Genomic DNA, 12,139 nt, shown 5'->3' on the forward strand with positions numbered 1-12,139 from the left:
TCTCCCGCGGCGGTGTCCTTGCTCCCAGGTCCTGCCCAAGGGCCCCAACAGGATGGCCAAGCAAAGTATCCTCTCCCTGCAGAGCTCTCTGACGGGTGAGATCCTCCCAGAGCCTCCTGAGCAGCAAAGCAGAAGGGCTGTCAGCAGTCCTGGTGAGCATCTGACAGGCTGAGAGTCTCTTTGCTGTGTAAGAGAAGACAGCAAATGCTGGGAGACAGGATCCGGCGTGGGAAGCGATGGGAAGTGACAGGATATCAGCCAAGCCCGGGCTGAGGCTTCCAGAGGGGATGTCTGTGCTGAGCAGAGACTCAGCGACAAGTTGTTGTGCCACAAAGTGTTTGGCACCCCCAAGAAGCACCAGGAAGGGAACAGAACAGGTGAGAGGTGGCACAGCCACAGCAGCCTGAAACTCTACCAGGCTGTTGTCAGCTACGGCGCCCCACCAGCACCTGGCCACTGCTGGCCAGCAGGGACCTGCTTCCCTGCCTCGGGCATCTCGCTGAAGCTGCTGTTTCTCCTTCTGGCCTTCTCTCCTGCCTGCCCCACAGGAGGCATGGTCCTGCATGGGCACCACTGAAGCTGTGCAGACAGCAGCTGCTTCAGAGCCCAGCTACGCATCCCTGCACCTCTGCTCGGACCCTCGGGCAATTGAGAGCAGCTTCCAGGCGGCCTTTATACCCTGTGGCCGTAAGTGACCCCACACGGCCACCCCTGGACACCCACTTTGCTCTGTGCATTGCAAACGGCTCCAGCCCTGGCTACAAGGCTGCGCCCCAGGAAGCCACCGGCGCGGGGCCAGCACCGAGCACGGCAGCAGGAGCTGTCCCTGGCACCCCCGCTCCCCACACGCCAGCCCTCCATATCCTGCTCCCCAGTCTCCATTCCTACAACCCCCAGCGCCTATACCCCGCTCCCTGCTCCCCGCTCCCCGGCCCCGTGTCCAGCCCTGGCGAGCCCTTCTCCCCATCACCGCCAGAGGGCGCTCTCCGCGCCGGCCGGCGCCGCCCTGGAGGCGGCTGTGGGAAGCACGCTGCCTCCGGCCGCGGCGGGCCCCCGCCCCTCCCGCGGCCCCCGCCCCGGCTCCGCCCCGGGCCGGCTCCTCCCCGCTGCGTTCCGGTCGCGGCTGCCCGTGGCGGGCCGGGCCGGGCCGCGGCTGGCGCCCGGCCGCTTCCTCACCTCACGCCGGGCCGCGGCTAGGCCCCGCGCGACACGGGCCGCGGCCGCGCCGTGCGCGTGCGCCGATGCGTGCGTGCGCGCCCCCGCGACGCCCCGCCCCGCCCCTCGGCGGCCGCGGGCTCTCGGCTGCCGCTGCGCGGCCTCGGGGCAGGGCGCGGGCGCGGCGGGAGCTGGCCGGGCCGGGGCCGGCAGGATGAGGCCCGGCGCTGGGTCCTGCGCCGGGGTCACCGCAGCTCCATGCAGGCCCCGGGCCGGGCGGCTGCAAACTGCCCAGCGGAAAGCACCTGGGGGGTTGGTGAGCAGCGGCTGGAGATGAGCCCCAGAGAAAGGAGGAGGAAGACCAGGAGCTTGGGAGCGGCGGGGTTGGGAACGGCAGTGAAACGTTTATTGCTTGTGCTAACAGGCGTCGCTTGTGTCCAGGAGCTGGAGCGGGAGCCTGGCTGGCCGAAGGAAGCCGCACAGGGGAGCTGCTCTGCGGGTTCCGCCGTGTGCAGTGCGGGAGGGAGGGTGATGCATCCTGCCAGCTGCTCCCCCGAGGCCAGCGGCTTTCGGTGAGCACAACTGACGGGCGACGGTGGGTTTGGATCGTCTTTTGTAAGGGTCTTGCCGCTGTCTGGCAAGGGAAGAAGAAAGGATTCGTGAGGGATGTTAAAGCCTGTCCCTAGGGTCTGACCCTGTGCTGGCCTCGCTCAGGTCAGGAGTCTGGGGGCTGGACGTCTGGCTGAAGGGAGCTGAAGTGGCAGCAGGTGTGGTGTCGCCTGCAGGGAACATGGCATCGAGGCTTTTGCCTTCAGTCTCTCTGAATGGTTTCAGCTTAGTGGAGGCCCAAAGGCTGAGCCCAGACTGTCCCCATCCATCCTCCCCATGCCAGCAGGCCCAGGTCCCCACTGTGTTCCCTCCTGTCTCTGCTTGTGACCACAGGGCTTGATGGCAGCAGGAGGTACAGGGCTTGTCAGATGGCTGCCACCCAGCAGCCCCCAGGCACACATTTAGCTGTCTCCTTACTACCTGCTCAGATCTTCACTGCTGTCCCTTGGTCAAATCTGGTTGACACTGACCAACAGTACCTGGGGAAGTGAGGCTGAGAGTCAGACAGAAGCTACCCTTGGCTGCTGTTCTGTGCCCTTCAGAAGCTCTGCTGCTTGGTCATGCATGAGGACCCAGGCTGCAGACTGGACTCTTCTGCTTCTCCATATCCTCTTGATGCAAGGAGGGCAGGAGCACTGGGAGAGAGGCAAAAGCAGTTAGGGGCTGGTGGGGAGCACCAGCTGCTCAAAACTAGAATCAGTTGTGTGTTTCTGGAGGGGCTGTGGTGAGTGCTGCTGGATTTTTAGCATCAGTGTAAGGTGGCTTTGCAGAAGGAAATTGGCACATCACAGCTCCTGATGCCTTCTGTTCTCAGTGTCCCCTTCTTGCACATTCACCCTCAGCCAGTAGGTCTGAATCCTGCAGCCCACATGACTGGAGAGGGTTACCTGTCCTTGGAAAGTCTTGTCTGTTCTCTTCCACCCCTAAACTCTTCTTCCTCTGGCTGGCCAGCAGTTAACAGCAGTTCATTTGGGGAGCAGCTGATTACAACCACGAATCAGAGATGCCTCCCATAAGCCAGTAGCTGGGCTGCTAGGGACCTGCTCTGCTGAGGGGGAACAAGGGTTCCTGTAGGGAAAGCAGTGTCCTGATCTCTCAGGAAGTCCATGAGGTGGCTGCAGTCACCAAAGTACTCTGCACATCTCAGACTCTGTCTTGTCTCACTTTACTGAGCACAGAGCCTCTCTCAGTGCCTGGAAGGACACTTCTCCCTGCTTGAGAACTTGGTGAGCACATTCCAGCCTGCAGGGCTGTGTCCTGGAGGGGTGGGGGACTGAGGTGAGAAGATCTCCTGCTCAGGAACTCACCAGGCAGGGCAGCTCGAACACAACAAAGAGTGCCCAGGCTATGAAGGAGGCTAACAGGATGCAAACGAAGACACAGCCTGGGTCTAGTCTGTTCAGCATCTCCTTGCCATCTGTAGCTGGAATTCCCTCTGCAATGAGACACAGAAGAGTATTTCAGGTGTGTTGCCAAGGCTCTGATGGATCCAAGTTTGGTTCATTTTGCTTGGGTCAGGCTATGTTAGGTGGACCAGAGCAGAGGAATCTTTTGGAGCCTTCTGTGGCTTTCCCTGTAAATCTCTAGCTTCTCAGAAATCTCAGACTCTCAGAAACTTTTTACTTCAAACCATTTCCAGCATCTGTCAGCTCCTGCCAGGTGCCCAGCTGAGGGGGGCTGTGGGCCCAGTCCCAGCAGCAAGGCTGTGTCGGGGAGGGCAGGAGCCCTGGTGGGGCACACCGGCACAGGGAGCGGCTTGGGAAGGTCACTGCTTAGCTGCTGTTCTCTCACTATGGCCATGGATCCCCAAGGCACCTGGGCCAATGCAGCTGTGGTCCTGCTAGCCAAAGAACTTGCTGTTTGGAAGAGCTTTGCCAAAGGTTTGTGTGTGAAAGCTGTGATCACTTCTGTCCTCCCATCTCCTGTGCCTGGAGGGAGGTCTGGGACTTACCCTCTAAAGCTTGGGTTTCTTGGTTGACACCAGGGGGAGTGAAAGCCTCTTCAGAAACCTTCAGCTTGGGCAGCTTTTCTTTTACACCACTGGTTTTTATCCCTGCCAGAAGCACTGGAAATAAAAAGAGGTTTTGGAGGCAGGTGTTTGTTTCTGTGTTGCACTGAGGCAGCAGCAGCAGTGGAAGGCTGGAGCTGCACACAGCTGGCAGCATGCCTGGCAACGTGCAGTCAGGTGCTGGAGGCACTTCCCTGGCTTGGCTGCAGGTTCCCAACCTGCAGAATTCTGTGAAGGTACTGGCACTGGAAGCTCTTTCTGCCCTCCCAAAGGAAACATCAGGAGGGAATTGCTCCAAAACCTGGAGCTGGTGGTAGTGACAGTTCTGGACCATTACTTTCCTCCTCCTTCATTTTGGGTTGCTTTTGGGTGTTATTAACAGAAAGATACAAACAGGGGGTTCCCTACGTGCTGAGGCCCCAGCAGTGTGGAGTTGCAGCCTGCATCTGCCACAGCCAGATGCACATTTCTTGCACAGCTTTTTACCTCTTCCTGTAGGAATGAACTTCCTTGGAAGCTTGCCCCGGTGGTGTGTCAGCAGCACACAGGCAGGGCTGGCAGCAGCTCTGGCAGCTGTGACCCTGATGCTCTTCAGGGTGCATCTCTCCACTGTCTGGTTTGCCAGGTCTCTCTGCATCTTCTCCAGATACAGCAGATTCACTTGCATGGAGTTTCCAGGAGTGAGGCATTCCAGAGGGATGACCTTTTGGGGTCTGTTGAACTTGCTTGCTTCTGGCCCAGGAGCTGGGGGAGGATTAGAGAAATGTTTTCTCTTAAGTATCTGCAGTTCTTCATGCTTGGGTCCCAGCCATCTGTGAGGGACATTCTGCTGCACAGGACCCTCAGAGGCAGCTTGCTGTGGATGCCACCCCGAGGACAATGAAGCAGGTCTGTGAGTGCTCCCTTTGGAGGCTCCTTCTGGTCTGACCAGCTTTGCTCTTACTGCCCAGGCGGGCAGGAGGCTGTCATGCTCTGGAGGAGAGCACTCACACTGTAACTGTACAGGAGCATAACCACCATGGGCAGCTCCCTGAAGAGGGGGCAGACTGTTCAGGGTCCCTGTTGCCCTCAGGGACTGTAGGGGTGGGAGCTGGGGCCCTTAAGCGAGGTGCTCAGTGCTGGGCCTGGACAGTTTCAGATCTGATGTGTTAGTGGCCAACAGCAAGTGCCAGCAGCCCACCAGGTGCTGCTGACTCTTTGGCTTTCAGCAGAACAGAGCTAAAATGTTGCATGGTCTTCTGCAGGTGGCTGAGGAGTAGCTGAGACAGCTGAAAACACTCACCACACCGAGCCCCAGCAGCTTCTCCTCTGCTGGCTCCTTACCTTGCAGGGAGATGTTCAGGCTTCCTAGGCTGCCAGGTACTCCAGAGCCATGTTCTGCATGGCATTTGTAGGTCCTGGGGGCTGAGGGGATGAAGGATGACTCACTTTGAAATCCAGCACACAATTCCTTCACTACCACCCATCTGGAATTCCAGCACACAATTCTTTCAGTACTGCCCACTTCTAGTAACTAACTGTAAGTGCCAGCCTTCTGCTGCCAGCACAGGTGTGAGGCTTCGAGGTGAGGGGTCCAGCATGTGGCAGAGGGGAGGAGGTTAAGAGGCCAAGACAGATCTGTTTGTGATTTTACCCAAGTTACTCTCTTTGAAAATCCTTAGTTTCCCTCAGATGGAACTTGGAAGCATGTCAGCAACTCACCTTTGTGGCTGAGGTGGTTGTGTGCCAGCACTAAGCTAACTATCAATATTTTGAACATAATTCTGCCTCCTGCTGATAATCTCAAAGCCCTTTTTATCTTTACTGCTTCCTCAGAGTCGTGTTGCAAAGGTGTTTGAGCAGATGCCAAGCTGATAGCAGGGATCCCTCTGCAATCACTTATTCCTGCTGGGAACTCCTGCACCTTTACCCTGGTCAAGAGAAGGAGGGTTTCAAGTCAGAGGCTGGATTCGCTGCAGGTTGAGCTCATTTCAGCCAGCCAGGAGAAATGTTGAATTTGGTGAAAAAAGGGACCTGAAAAAAGAGAATCTCACCTGTTGGCCAAGCTCCCTCTCAATGGGTATGTCACAAATGAATCCTGGTCCTCAACAGGAGTCCCAGAGTGAAGCACAGAGATGAACAGAACAGCAAATGTGTCCTGGGGTCCTGGCCACCCTGAGCTCCTGGTGTGGACTGGAGGTTGCCACGGGGCTGAGCTACTTCTAGAACGGGGTCCCATGGCAACCCTGCCATTGTTGAGAGGCAAACAGAACCCTTCCCTAACACCTTTTTCCTCAAGGAGGGGGTCCTCAGCAGCCTCCTGGGAGTCCCTGGAGGGTCTTGAGCCTCCCCAGCCCCATACCACCTGCAGGTAAAGGGCAAACCTTGGTGCACAGTGGGAAGGGGCACCAGCACCGGGGGGGGGTGGGGGTGTCCACCAGAGCCTTGGCACAGGGATAAGTGATGCCAAGCAGGCTGGCCCCAGGCCGTTTTGGGCTTTTCAGGTTACTGATAAAGCCTAAAGCTGCTCAGGACTGCAGCCTGTGCTTGCCTGCTAGCCCTGGGGCAGGTGGCCCCCAGGAGGCAGGAGGGAGCCCAGGCTGAGCTCCCCCATGGCGCTGGCTGAAATGCAATAGCTGTGGGGGAAGCTGTGCCCAGCCAGCTCTGAGGCCATCCGCGGCGGCAGCAAACAAGCGGCTGGGAAGTGACCAGGGGGCTGCAGAGGCCTCCTGGGCTGCTCGCTTTGGGGTCTGGCGCTGCCTGCAGTGGCCACCAGGTGGCGACAGGAGTCGCTGTTTCTGCCTGTATGATGCTGAGTCAGAGTCAGCGTCGGGGACCGGCTGGGCTGGAAGGGACCTGACAGCACCCAGCTCCAAATCCCGGCCGTGGGCAGGGACACCTCCAGCAGCCCAGGTTGCTCAAGGCCTCATCCAGCCCGGCCTGGAACACCTGCAGGCTTGGAGCCTCCGCAGCTTCTCTGGGCAACTTGTTCCAGTGTCTCCCCACCCTCATGGGGAAGAATTTCCTCCTAAGGTCTGATCTAAATCCAGCTTCTTCCACTTGAACCTGCTACTTGGAGTGAATCCCTGAACTGAGGGAACGAGGGATTGTGTTAGTGATTGGGCTTGAAGACAGGTTGCTGTCAGTTGTGTGAGGATTCACATCTCATTTCCCATGGTTGATGTCTTCTGTAATGTTTTTGATCAGCTACATCAGGGGTTTGCTTTTAAAAGTGACCTGACCTTTGTCTCCTTGCCTGCCAGGCCAGGAGCCGTGCCAGAGAGGGTGGTGTCAGCAGCCCCTCTCACCTGGGATGATCTCTCTTCTGTTTGCACTGTGGTGTTGGCAGAGCATGGGGAGGATTCGTGGAGCCCCAGCGTGGTGCCCCAGCTGGTAATAACATTTCCCTGTACTTGGGGGGACAATGCTTTTCTTGCACTGTTAAGGCTCTGTTGAGCAAAGGGGGGGGCAATGCATGTGTAGGTGGTGTGTGCCCTCCTCTGCCAGGGCATGAACCATCTGGTGTGGCCACACTGCAGAGAAGATGAAAAGGACACGAATTTAACCCCCCCAGCAGAAATGCAGAGACAACTCAATCCCTGAGAGAAGTGTGGGAGAGTAGGTCAGAACTTTGTGCAGCAGCACAGATGTCTGCTGCCCACAGGCTGGCTTTTAACTAGTCCTCTCTAACTCTTCAGTCTGGCACTGAGGCAACATTTTAACCCATCTCTGCTCCTACAGAAGTCAGCAAAATTCCCTGGGTGCACTCAGGGCAGGATGTGATTCAGCATGGCCAGGAGTGATTGCTGGGGATTCCTTGCCCTGCATCCCAAATCACTGCTCTCATTCCTCCCACGTTGTGTTTCCTGGTAGAAAGAGTTCCACCAGCACTTGTTCACAGGAGGTGGCATTTCCCCCCTGCCCTCAGCGAGGGAGAGCAAGTGTGAAAGACATAAAGCCCAAAGCTTTCATTTGCTTGTGTAAAATTCCCATCCTGGAGCATTTTGGGCTCCATCCTGTGCTGTACAAGGGTTATGAACAGCTGTCCTGCATGGCATGCCCCATGATCCAGCTGTGAAAACACCCAACCATTCATGTTCTAAGGATAAAGGAAGTGCTGCTGGGAGGCCATGAAGCTGAGCATGGCCCAGGGCCATGATTAGTTAAATTTCAAACTGCACCTTCCAAACCCACCCTTCACTTTCAGGTTAATGCATCTGGTTTGCTGTTTTCACCTGTTCCTCCCTCGCCCTTGAACAGGACAGTTGCTGCAGGATTTCATTCTATGGGGCAATCACTCCTCCAGCAGTGTTTGAACAGTATTTATTAACTGAAGAGATGAAGTGGGCAGGGCAGAGGAGCAGTGTGCAGGTCTTGGCATGACCAGAGCACCCAGAACCCCGGAGAGGATGAACTAAGCACCTGTCGTAATCGCTGGGTTTTGTAAGCCCTGTAGCTGGTTGTTACCAGGCACCTGGGACACAGCCCCTCAGCTGCCAGGCACTCCCCCCCACTCGGTGTGCCTGAGCTAACAGCCTTCTCCTCCATGGAAATATTTGCATTGAGGAGGATTCTTTGTAGAAGAGGCATAAGTAAGTGTCCATGCTTGCAGCAACCTCCCAGCTTTACACCTGGTGGAGGGCAGAACGTTTTGTGTCCCCTCACATAATGTCATTAACCAAACCCCACGGAAGGTTTTCCTGCTGTGGGCCACTTGCCAGCACTCTGCACATACCCCAGCACAGGCTCCCAGCAGCAGTCTGACAGCCCCCATAACCTTGTCTTCAAACACCTTAAGAAGAAACTGCCTGGAGTTTTACACCGAGGTCTGGGGCTCAGGAAATTCACTGTTCTGTTGTCACAAGTTCCTGTGAGTCTGAGACAGCTGTGCCAGAGCCAGGCTAAGCTCACAGGGGTGTTCTCTCAAGCTTGGTATCACCCTTGATTAAGTGCAAGAAGAAAGAGCCCAGTGCCTAGAGAAATTAGACAGGACAACCCTATTCCCTCATGAGGTGAAGGTGGTGCAGTGATGTGTGGGTGCTGGTCCTGTCACAGTGTCACAGGAAGGTCCCCATGGTGACAGTCCCAGCCTGGACATCATCTGTGTCGATATTTGTGCTTTTATATCTCTCTGGACCACTGTCACTGTAGGATCTGCCTACACAGGAGACCTGGTCCTGTAGCACCGGGAATTAAACTTACATTGCTTATCCAAGGGTAATTTCAGCAGCAACCTTTAAATAAAACGTAGAAAGGTCAACAAGCAGCAGGTGGAGCTCTTTAAGCCTTTGTCCAGCTGCAGAACACGTGGCCGAAGGTCGCAGGAGCCGCAGGAGAGATTGGCAGCACCTGGCCTGCTTTGCAGTGCAGCAGCCACGTGTTGTGCCCAGCAGGGGAGGGGACAGGTCAGTGTCTGTGCCCCACACGGCGCCCTCGTGTGCGGGCTGCCAGCGGCCCGTGGCTGCTGTTGCAGGTCTGGGGTCTCGCTGCGTGGGGGAACCTTGCCGCTTGTGCCAGGCCCAGGGCCCACGTTCGGCCCGTTGCATGCGCTAGGCCCCGCCGCCTATCGCTCCTGTAATGTCCGGGAGAGTCGGGCGGCGCCCGGGGGGCGGGGCCGGCTCCCGGTGCTCCCGGCGCAGCCCGCGGGGGCCGAGCGCGCGGAGGCCAGGCCGGGGCTGCTGCGGCGCAGGCGGCGGCTCAGGGATCTCCTCATTGGGCGCGCCCCACGCGCGCCGCCTGATTGGGCACGCCCCTCCCGCCGTGCGCCCCTCGACAGCCAATGGGAGCGGGCCGTCGCGGGGCGGGGCCAGGGGCGCTGACCTGAGGTGACCTCGCCCATCACACCACCGCGGCGCGCGGCCGCGCGGGAGGCGGGCTGGGGGGCGGGCCGCGAGGCGGGGCCTGCCGGGGAACGGGGTGGGGCCGCGCCGCGCCCCCGCCAGCTCCGCTGCCCAGCGCCAGGCCGGGGGCCCGCCGCGCCTCCGCAGCACCCGGCACCCTGAGGTGAGCGTCCCGCCCGCCGCGGGGAGCGGGATCCCCGCCGCCGGGAAGGGCGGGCGGCTCGGGGGAGCGGGGCTGGGCGGGGCCGGGGCCCGGGGGAGCGCGGGCCGCGCCGTGTCGTGCCGTGCCAGCGGGAGGCGGCGGAGCGCCGCGCTCAGCCGTGCCATGCCATGCCGTGCCGTGCAGTGCCGGGCCGGGCCGTGCAGTGCCGCCGGCTTTGTCAGCGCCGGGCGGTGCTCGGGGATGCTCGGCATGAGGAGGGCGGGAAGAGGGTTTCCAGCGGCGGGGATCTGTGGCGGGCAGCCGACCGGAAGAGCCGGTCGGTTTCCTCCCGGTGCCTCGCCGCTGCTGCCCGCGGCGGGGCCGAGGGCCGCCGGAGATCCGCCGTGCAGCGGCTCGTGCTGCATCTGGACTGGTCCCTCCGGTGGCCTCCCCGCTTCCCACCCGCCGCGCACCTCCCGCCGGCCCCGGCGGAGCCGGTGCCGGCGGCCCCGGCACGGAACAAGGCGCCGGTTGTGGCCGAGCCTCGTGGGAGGGAGTTAATTCACCAAAAAATCACATCCAGCCGCTCGGAGCCAGCAGCGCAGCGCAGGAGCAGAGCGTGGGGCGCTCGCTGCGCCAGCTTGAGCGTCCCTCGGCTTCGTGGGCATCCTCCTGCCGGCTCTGGGGGGGTGTCGGGGGCTGAAGGGGAGAGCCTGGGGCCTGATTCTTCAGAGGGGCCAAAATCGGGAGCCTTCTGCAGGGTGCTGTGGGGCACTTACAAAGAGTAAAGTTGTAAAAGCAGATTTGCAGAAGAAACCAAATTCTCATTCCCACCTCTTGTGGTGTCTCTTAAACCTCTTCAGAAAGTTTGAAGATGAAAGAAACTACCTTGAAAATACTCCAGGGTCAAACTGCAGCCTGTGCCCCTTTAGCAGGCAGTAAACATTCAGCAAAACGTTGGAGTTCTGCTCAAGTCTCTCACACACAGTGGGATTTGGATGCAGGCTGCGGCGTTTGGCAGAGCAGGATGTTTGTAAATACAGGCTGGGGGTTGTCTTTCTGTTCTGTGTGGAAGTGGCACCGGAATCTCTGACCTGAGGAGCCCTGGGAAGCATCTGCTTCTGTCTGTTTAGCGTTCTGTGTCTGGTGTTGAGAGAGTCAGTCTGAAGACTAACCAGGGCTCCTAACCTGTGCACACAGGGCTTGTGAAGTACCTTTTGCTGTGCTCTTGGCAGGGTGTTTGATGTTTGCCGAGAACACTTTGGGGTAGGAAGTGAAGCAATGCCCAATGATTAACCAGGAGGCATGGCCCAGGTGGAGCAGTCTGAGTCCTGGCCCAGTGCTGGTTGGGCAGAGATACAGCCTGGGGAGTTCTGAGACCCTGGGAGTCTTGCAGTGCAGCAGCAGCAGCTGCTGGGACAGGACAGCAGCAGCTCTGCAGGTGCCTGGTTTGAAGCTCGGCAACCATTCGAGGTGCAGAAATCCTCTCTTTGGCATCTCCTGCTCTGGAAGCTCCCGGCCAGCCCTGGTTCAGGTGAGCATGTGGATGACTGCTGTGCTCAGTAGAGGCAATTAGCCAGCTTGCTGCTCAGACTCCAAGATCTCTTTTTGCGTCGGTTTTGCCTGCTTTGTTCCTCTGTTTTCTTTCACCTGTGTTGATTCAGCAGGGCTGCTGAGAGGCCACTTGGTTGGTTTGAGATTCTTTGTGTGTGTTAGCAGCACCACATGTCCCAGGGCTCTGAACAGAAAGCCTCCACCCAAAACCAGTGTTTGTATTCCCCTTTTTGTAGGACTTAGCAGCATTTTAAGGGGCCCTATTCTGACTACCTGAAGGAACCTGCAGGTCATTTTCCCTGCAGTAATGCTGCTTTTCCCCTTCAGAATGGGATGTGCTGTAGGAACTGGGAACTGCATCTCCAGCTCCCTGCTCCACCGCCTTGGTGAGTGGTAGGTTTAGCCGGAGTGTGTTTTACAACAACAAACAGGAGCCTGAAGTGAAACTGAGATGGAAGGCTCAGAGCTCTGGTAGCTTTCCTTGTGCAGCTCACTGTCAGGCTGAAAAACGTGTTACTGGTGGGAGCAGAGCTGTGGGGAAGTGGCTTGGGGTTTCCTTTCACCTCAGGCAAAGGCAGCTGCGTTGCTGTTTGAATTTGGATTGCAGAGATTTCATTGCTTGTAGCATGGACATGAGCTGGGGCTTAAATGCCTTGCTGCCTGCAGAGCTGGAGTGCTGTCTGTCTGTCTGCAGACCCCTGGTGGGAGCTGCTTCCTTTGGGAGGAGGGAGGACAGTGTGGCTCAGGCTGTGTGAAGAGTCAGCTGTGATTAAACACAGTTGTGTAGCTGAACAGCCTTGGAGTGCATGGAATCACAGAATCAGTAGGGTTGGAGGAGACCTCTAAGATCAT

At 58.3% G+C, this 12,139-nt stretch overlaps 1 protein-coding gene across 2 annotated transcripts in view; it reads left to right on the forward strand.

Moving 5' to 3' along the window:
- The first annotated feature begins 9,672 nt into the window (after positions 1–9,672).
- ACACA (acetyl-CoA carboxylase alpha) overlaps positions 9,673–12,139 on the forward strand; it is a 112,393-nt gene continuing 109,926 nt past the window's right edge. The window contains exon 1 of one of the 2 annotated variants that reach the window (XM_054166712.1): positions 9,673–9,754. The gene's annotated coding sequence lies outside the window, so the exon portion shown is untranslated. The remainder of the gene's footprint in view (positions 9,755–12,139) is intronic. The other variant, XM_054166710.1, reaches the window with a different exon arrangement.

Source organism: Dryobates pubescens, chromosome 13, assembly GCF_014839835.1.
Source record: "Dryobates pubescens isolate bDryPub1 chromosome 13, bDryPub1.pri, whole genome shotgun sequence".
In the NCBI taxonomy this organism is placed as follows: Eukaryota; Metazoa; Chordata; class Aves; order Piciformes; family Picidae; genus Dryobates; species Dryobates pubescens.